Source organism: Arvicola amphibius, chromosome 13 (assembly GCF_903992535.2).
Source record: "Arvicola amphibius chromosome 13, mArvAmp1.2, whole genome shotgun sequence".
In the NCBI taxonomy this organism is placed as follows: domain Eukaryota; kingdom Metazoa; phylum Chordata; class Mammalia; order Rodentia; family Cricetidae; genus Arvicola; species Arvicola amphibius.
Genome location: NC_052059.1, coordinates 4151074 through 4159965, shown reverse-complemented (window position 1 = coordinate 4159965; position 8892 = coordinate 4151074).

Below are 8892 nucleotides of genomic sequence, written 5' to 3'. Positions count from 1 at the left end.
TCTCCCCAGCCCAACTTAAGGAATTTTTAACACAGAGTTTGACATTATCGTGCAAGAGAGACACAATATTATATTGGGGCTTCATTACATACAGAACACATTTAGCTTAAGACAGTAGGAAAGCTGCCATAGAAATCCAGAGAGATATATGATCTTGATTGGAAGTAGATGAAGTCATGGCTAGGAAACACATGTATGTAAATTATAGATACATTTGCATTTACAATGTCCAGAAAGTTCACTCTGGCTGAAGTTAGTGGCATTGGGGCTGTCAAGAAGCTAGTCACCATCTCTTCCTTGGAAATGTTTCCATTATTTGTTATTAATATTTTTCATTTACTGTAAGACTTGTCCCTGTAAGAAACCCCATTCAACTTTTTTTTTGAGAGGTCTCATGAGAAAATAGACTTCTTGTTTTCCAAAGAAACTGTCTGAAAATTGTGTTTGTTAGAATCTGAGCATCCTGTTAAGTGATAGTGACTGAGATAGCTTGGTGGGCTCAGAAATTAATTTCCTTCCCGTGGCATGGCCTCACTTGCCGGTTCCCACTGTGGCTTGTTGCTCATATATCACTCTCTCCAATTACAAACCCTGCTTGAGAAAAACTGGCTGGCGGACACATGAAAGTAGATCAATCATAATATCTACCTCCCCTGGGAAGGAGCCCATTCCATTTTCCTGCTCCTCAAACACAGTATTATATTAACTTTCCTTTAATTTATCAAATGAGAGCCATTTATTTATTCACACATCTAGAAAATATTTATTGAGTGACTACTATATATCAGCCACTGTGGAAGTGTCCAGAGAGAGGCAGGGGAGAAAGCAAAGGACAGGCAGCACCCGCTTCCCTGCAAGTGGCACCCATGTACACACCCAGAGTTTAGAAATGTAAAGGTTGTAACCCATTCTAACATTCGAAGGGTTAAGTTGTTACATAGTACATTTTTTAAAACTTCCTTGTCCTTAGTCATTGTAATAACAAATCATTAGTGAAGTGTGGCATGCTTAGAATTCTCAATAAAAGAAGAGGAAGAAGAGAAAGAGGAAGACAAAGAAAATGGCATCATGGGGCAAGAGAGACAATTCAGGAGTTAAGAGCACTGACTGCTCTACAGAAGACATAGGTTTAGTTCCTAGAACCCACAGGTTGTAAGGAAGCTTACAACCCTCTGTAACTCTAGTTCCAGAGGACCCAATGCCTTTCTGACTTCCATGGGTACCAGGCACCTGAGTAGTGCACAGACACTCAAGCAGGCAAAAGATCCATATACATAAAATAATAAAATAAAATGTAAGACTATGCATAATGTCTAGAAAGAAAACAGTTGCCTGCTATAAAACTCCTATTTGTCTCCTCTGGTAACTAACCCTTTTCTCCACATATTACCAACATGCAAAGTTCTGTAAAGGTATGAAGTGCTTCTATTTTAATGGTGTGTGTATGAGAGAGACACAGACAGACAGAGACAGAGAGAGACACACAGAGATACACAGAGACAGAGAGAGACAGACAGAGATAGACTTGTGTAGTTATTTATCCATCCTTAATGGATGATGTCATGAGTCATCAAAACATGTTCCTTGATTCTATGTTGGGATTGTGGTTGTTTGAATTACAATTTGTAGCTGTTAATATAGATAATTTTATAAGATTTTTGTTTTTATCTACATGAGCACGTGTGTGTCTGTGTGTGTGTCTCTGTGTGTGCCTTTGCCTGTGCATGTATGTAGCTGCCTCCACCGAGATGAGAGCAAACATTGGTTCTCCTGGAGCTGGAATTATGGGTGGTTTTATGAGCTGTGTGACATAAGTTCTGGGAACCAAATTCTCGCTTTTGGAAGAGCATCAAGCTGTCTTAATAGCTGAGCCATCCCTCCAGCCCCAGTATGGACATTCCTACACACACATTTTGAATCCCATGGCTTTTGAAATAAGAATCTAGAAATGAAACCTTAGGTGCCTAGGCTCACGCTTGCTGTGCCGCTCAGTGGCTCTCCATCATGAATGTGCTCTTTGATTCTCATACCTTCTCCACATCTTCACAATTCAATTGCTCATTGATTCTCCTTGCTATTTTGTAACTTTTCATCTTTAGCCATAGTTGCATTTTGGTCGGGCAAATGAGCCATTTTTGTTCCTCAGGTGACTACTGACACTGGGGACTCGGGACTGAGCATTGGTTGTTAACTGTGCTGATACATGTCTTTAAATCTTTTGCCCAGTTCCTGTGTGGTCTCATATTTTCTTATTGGGCTCCAATAATTCTTTTCAGGGCTATGACCCATATGTTTCCTACATGGTAGCTAACTTTTTCCCTGCTCATATTTCTCTGTGTCTAAAGCATCTTAGTTCAGTGTTTTCTGTGGCCAGTTCTTTGGAAACCTCCTTTTGCAGTTTGAGGTTTTACCATAATCCCACAAGTGCGCTCATTTCATTTTTCTCTACCAGATTTATTATGTAAACTTCAGAATTTACAACTATAATTTAACTGATAACCAATTTTTATGTTGACATTATTTATGACCGAAAATTTATTTTTTGTATGGATATTTTAGGTGGGTGACTTTTGACAGCAATGGAATCAATAACTAAAAATGCGGCTAAAACATGATTAATATTTAATAAAGATATAGCCAAATTTTTATGTCTACCCTAAGTTCAAATACTGACTTGAGCATCTTTTATATGAAATTGACTCTGTGTGTGTGTGTATCACTTATATGCTATTATGATTCCCATCTTAAAGTTGAAGAAATGAAGGCTCAGAGGTGACAAGCAGTTCTTTACAGCCAGAGATTGGGAAAGCCAACATTCGATGTCATATATCCCAGTCATAGAACTACCCCTCCTAGCCACAAGACTACGCTGCCTCTCAATAAATCTCCTACAAGGCAGCTTTCCATGTGCAGCTCAGGTTATGAAATCTGTGTTTGGACAGGCTGTTTGCTCAGGACAGATTCCATGACTTAAGAAGCACTGGGGTTGGGGGACGATGTAACTGAGGCCTATACGCTGTTTTCGTTTCTCCTCTTTTATTTGAGTACATCTGCCTACATTATTTTAGGCAGGCAGAACTTCTCTGGGAGCAATGTTTCTGTAATTTCCAGGAGCGTGTCGTTATCGAAGCCTCCAGCAAACTGGGCGTGTTAAAAACGAACCGCAGAGGTCCGCTCCCTGTTATGTGCATCTCCCTCAGCAGCTGCTCTGATTTTACCGAGACTACGAGCACAGCCTCCTTCCTGGCTTCCCTGGGTCTGTGGCTTGAAGCCAGCCCTTTAAAATCAATTTCGCTTGCCCTTGACTCCAGTGGTTGAATTTCTATTTGATTTCTATTTCTTATTCTTTTATTTGAATCCTGGATTTCATCCAAAAATGGAACAGGAAGGGAGTCCAGCAGACTGTAAGGCGATAGCCCATTGTTCTGACTGGAATCTGCATAAACCATGCCCTAGGTCCCCAGGGACAGCGGGCTTGTGTGTGGCACCTGCCACCTATCACTTGCAACACATACTCTGCCATTAAGCAAAGAGAAGTGGCCAAGATATAAAATGTAATTGAGGGTTTTGGAAGAAAATGCATCCTGAGATAAAATAAAAAAGAAAATGTGGGGGCTGGGGAAATGCAGCTAAGTCTTCATCAAGCGATTAGCTCAGCCCTCCTCCTGTGAGCTCAGTGCAAAGGTTTGGAGCAACCATATTGTGATGGGCAGCTCTAATTAGACTCTAATCCAGCAGCCCATGTGACTAAATGGTTTATAAATAGAACCTCAGAAGCAGAAAACAAAACACAAACCATAAGTCATGACTGAAGGAGTTCAGTTTAATGAAAACTTATCTGAGATGGCGTTGAGGGGATTACCACAGTTTGGGCACCTGGAGAGAAGAAGGTGGGATTAGCTTTGAAGTGCAGACCTCAAAATGCAGTTTTGCAGTTCTAAAGTCTCTGGGCTAAGTACTGGAGGAGAGAAGACGCTAATTCAAAACTCTAAGGAACAGCCAGGAGCCCAGGGGGAACAAACAAAACCCAGAGTAAGACTCCACAAGAAGCATCATCCAGAAAAAAGAAAATTGTTTTATTGTGGAAGACTCGAAAGCACTCAAGGATGTGTTCTTTCTGTGTCCCATGAGCTCTGCCTTAAACCCCGCGGGGACAAACATCATTTACAGATATCGTGTATTCAGATCAGACTCAGTGTTACACGACCTTGAGAGGTCAGTAGCCTAAGTGTCTCAAAGGCAAGGGCAGGTTTAGCAAGCACAACCTATACCAGTCACAACCCAGATTTGCTTTGCGAAGAAAGGAATTACAAAAAATGGAAAAGATACTGCTCAATGATATCTCACTTCTCCTTTGACCTAAATATTCTGTGTCTACATTTAATAATGTTTCACAATGAGCAGTTTGGGTACGTGCCAAATACGTTTACATGCCCAAATAAGCAATTTACCCACAGGGGTGAGAGAGTGGGGGAAGAAAACGCTCCACCAGGTCAGGGAGGAGCATCTGAATATTGATATGGTTTGAAATTGTTACAGGGTGACCCTGACTAACTCCATGTTGATTTTATCATCGTGTCAGACTGCATATTGGCCATGCAGCCACTCGCTGGCAACTCGCCTGACCAGGTGATTGCCATCTGAATGATTAATCCCAGCTTCCTGTAATTTCATCACAACATCACACCCTGTTAGCATCTATTCCATAATACCTTTCTTAATAACAGCCAACCTGGTGAGGTGAAGAGGTAAGGAAACCTTTTAAGTAAATGGCTTCTTGTAGTTCTGTCAGGGTAGTCCCAACACAAATCATCACCAAAAACAATTGTAGCTCACACTCACACATGTGCATACACACACACACACACACACACACACACACATACACACACACACACGCACACACACTGATTCCTCCTATTAAAAAAAAATAACTGACAAAATCTCTGGAAGGTTCTTAGAACCAAAATGTGCTATAAGCAGTGGCAGTAGCAATGCCAAAGGAAACAGGGATATTTCAAATTTTGAATCTTAGTTGGAGGATGCTGGCCCTTTCTGAGCTCCCTGGACCACTGCAAGTACCAGCCTGTAATGTATTGGAATGTATAGGTTATAGTCTAGCTCAGCCTCAGTCCCTGTAACCTATATCTGTAAGATCTCTACAACCAACAGCTCCTCTCCTCAGCAAATTCTCAACTCACCTTCCAGAAATTTCTAGTCATTTACAGAATTCCTTCAACATATAAATTTGAAGGACTGAACTTCTGGGTGGGATGGGAACGGAATCACTGCTTCATTGATTGGCTTGACGCCCTTGCTTCTTTCTCTAATACTATTGTCTCTCTCAAAAGAGCGATGCTACTAAGAACTGATAACTTTCAGGGTCTGAGTGGACCTGTCTAAGGTAAAAGAATCACAATCATGTATCAACAGTCAAGTGACCCTCCTCAGTTCTCCAACAAGCAGCAACTGGCTGCTTGCCCGCCATTTTTCATATGCCACCACCGCCTCAAACTCAGGGAGCTGCCCTCAAATAAAGTAGCTTCCAGAGTGTTCCGCTGACAGAATTAGCTTGAATTAATCGGTTTCTGAAGAAAATGTTTTTATTCAAAAGCATAAGGATTTGGTGCCAGTAATTGTGATGTCCCCACAGGCACTGACAGGCAGTCGGCTGGTGAGGTGACTGACATGAATGGAAGTGTCTTCCGCAAGCAGCTACATTCTGTGAACACACACATACGTACATACCCACACTCACACAAGACACGCTGTGACCTGGCAAGGGTGTTTGCATCCAAGCATATTACACTGATGCTCCTTATGTACCAGGCATTGTACTGGGCACTGAGCCTTGACAATGGCCTGGGGGAATGTGGATGATGGCATGAACGTGCTGAGTTAGCACTGGGAACGCAGGATTCTGCCAAGGACGCTGGGGAGACTCCTCACAGGGGCGGAGCTAAGCCCTGAAGAACAAGTCTGATGAATGCAGTGAAGAACTGACTCACTACAGCAGAGCTGAAGTCACTTCATGATCTGACAATCTGGTCACTGTTATCAGTCTCTTCAGTCTCCGAGGAAACACACAGTGCAGCTAAGTTGGGGTGGAACCCCGGGGGCTTTTCTGGGAATGTGAGTGTGTAGAGAAAGCCTTGGGGCATGCGACTTCTCTATAGGGTGGGATGTGTGTAGAAGCATCTCACATGTTTCTTCAGGCTGACCCCCTTTGGAAACATGCTTCCTTCCCTTGTAAAGTTTGAATGCTTCCCAAAATGATTTGACTCTTTTTTTTGTAGAATTTAGGAGCATACTAGAATTTGAAAAAAAAAAATGTGAAATCTATGTAAGATTAAAAACAAGCTATGTGAAGGAAACACTCCATCACATACCATCGTCTTTATCTAGTCCTAAAGGGTTTACATCACCCAAAGACATCTCATACTATTGAATAGTGATTTTTCAAATTCCTCTCTCCTAAGCTCTAGGCAATGACAAACTACTTTCTGCTTTTGCATACAGACGGATTTACTTTGAATAGTGTATTTAAATGAAATGATATCATATGCAACCTTTGTTCTTGACTCTGTTTGCTTAGGGTAATGGTGCTGAGGTTTATATATGTTGTTACATGCATCAGTACTTCCTTTGAATGGATTTTTATGGATAGCTGTGTGTGTGTGTGTGTGTTCACGCTTCCTCACACATGCTTGTGTGGAGGTTAGGGAACAGTTTTGGGGAGTCTATTCTCCCCCTTCAGGATGGATTCCTGGGTTGGAGCTCAGGTCATTGTTATCAGTGGCAAACACTTTTCCCTCCTAATCTGTCTCACTGGCTCACACTCCGCCTTTTGAGGCAGAATCTCTCACTGGAGCTAAAGCTCCCTGACCGGCTGGACCGACTGGCCAGCCAGCTCCTGAGCACCACCTTTATGCTTTATTTGCTACGTGTTATGCTTTATGCTGATGATCTGAACTCAGGTCCTTCTGTCTGTACTTTGGCATGACACTACCCCACTGAGCTATCTCCCCAGGCCCTCCTGCTCTTTATATTAATTTGAATAGGGCTTATTATCTTCTGCTTGGTTAGTTCTAAGAATACCTTCCATATCCTACATAGCAGACCCTATATTATTATAGAGTTAAATTCTGAATCCTTTCTCCATTCTGTAGGCTGCCATTCCTCTTTTGCGTTCATAACCATGTTGTATGCAGATTTTTCACATTGATACAGTACCGCTTTTCTTTTCTCTTTTTCTCCAGATTTTTATGATTTCGGTGTCCTATCTAAGAATCTTTTGCCTGATCCAAAATCAGGAAGACTTACCACTTTTTCCCTAAGTACCATGGGGTTATCTTCTCTGTTTCGTCTTTAAGTCTATCTTAAATTAATTTTTGTGCCAGTTTGAAGTAGAAATGAGTCGGGGGCTATTCTTTTTGCTGGCACCATGTGCTTTCTAAGACCTTTCATTCCCTACTGTGGCCCCAGCATCTTTATAGACAATCCAGCCCCCACAGATGTAATCTCCGTTTCTGTATTCTTACTGCCTACACATACCTGTTTTTATAAAAACTTTCCTGACAAAGAGCTTAGCCACCATAACTTCCATTTTACTGGGGCCTCTTGATAACCGGGCTCTTGAGAGATCTTTAGAACGTGGAAAACTAACCTTTTATTTTCCTTCCCTCTCTCACTGGAACAGTTCTTGACTTTGGAGAGTGGGAAAAACTCCATTTTTTAATCCCTTTCAAAGATGACATTTGACCATGGAACTAGGCGTTAACACCGGGCTCTGTATATGCTTGCATTTGTTCTCGCGGGGCCCCTTCAAAGCCCAGTTATTAGAATTTAGGTTCGTCTGCCCCAGAGCTCCTCTGGTAAGGTTTTACTGTACAAATGGCTCATGCAGTGCTGTCCTTCTGAGGAAGTGGGGACTCTCGCGTGTCCTGCACTGGCTTCAAACTACCTATGCAGCCAAGAATGACCTTAACCTTCCAAGCACCAGGATTAAAGGCATACACCACTGCAGCTGGAGTAGGAGGGTCTAGACATTGAGCCCAGGGCTACATGCCTGCCAGACAGGAAATCCAGCAGAGGAATTATACCCCCAGCACGGAGTTTTCCTTTCATAGCCCTGCCTGGGCTGTCCTGTGTCCGTTCCACATGTGTGGTTTATTGGCCCAGGCCCTGTGACTGATTATTTATTTGTTAAAATATTCATGTTGACTCCTTGAGGCCACACAGCTACTCCTGGCAGGATCACTGTGGAACCCCTAAGGACTTTCCCAATTGAAAAGGACAGGCAGTTATAGGCACTGAGAAGTTTTAAGTCTGTAACCTCTGCAGAAAGCTGGATGGGGGCAGACTCGAACCCACGAATCAGCATGAGCTTAACAGGAGACCCAGGGAAAGCTACCACAGGAGGACAGGGGAGGCAGTTTAGCTCCAGTCAACAAAGAGGGGTGCTGGTGGGCCCCAAACAGTGTCAAGCAGTGTCATCACGTGGATGGAGGGAAGTGTGAGTTATTAACCCCTAAATCTCCTCCAGCCCGTGTCAGGCTGAGGTCCACTCACTCTGCAATGATCTAAAGGAGACTGCTGGTGATGTACGGTGCCCAGAGACACAGATGCCCCAGAAACTGGTATCAACAGGCTGTTCAAGAACCTCCGTACCGGCCGATGCCGTGACCACACAGGTGCACTCACTAGAATGCTGTTCTCGACAGAACCGGTCCCTAGAGTTACGAAAGTGAGAACATCTGGGACATGCTTTAAGATAGGACAGCCCTGGGCATTTCCCTCAGGATTCCGCTGTGTGCAGCGAGGAAACTAAGCTATGCTGCCAGTAAGACTAAATCCTCTCCCCGACAGACGACTTCTGCTCTGTGAAACTTA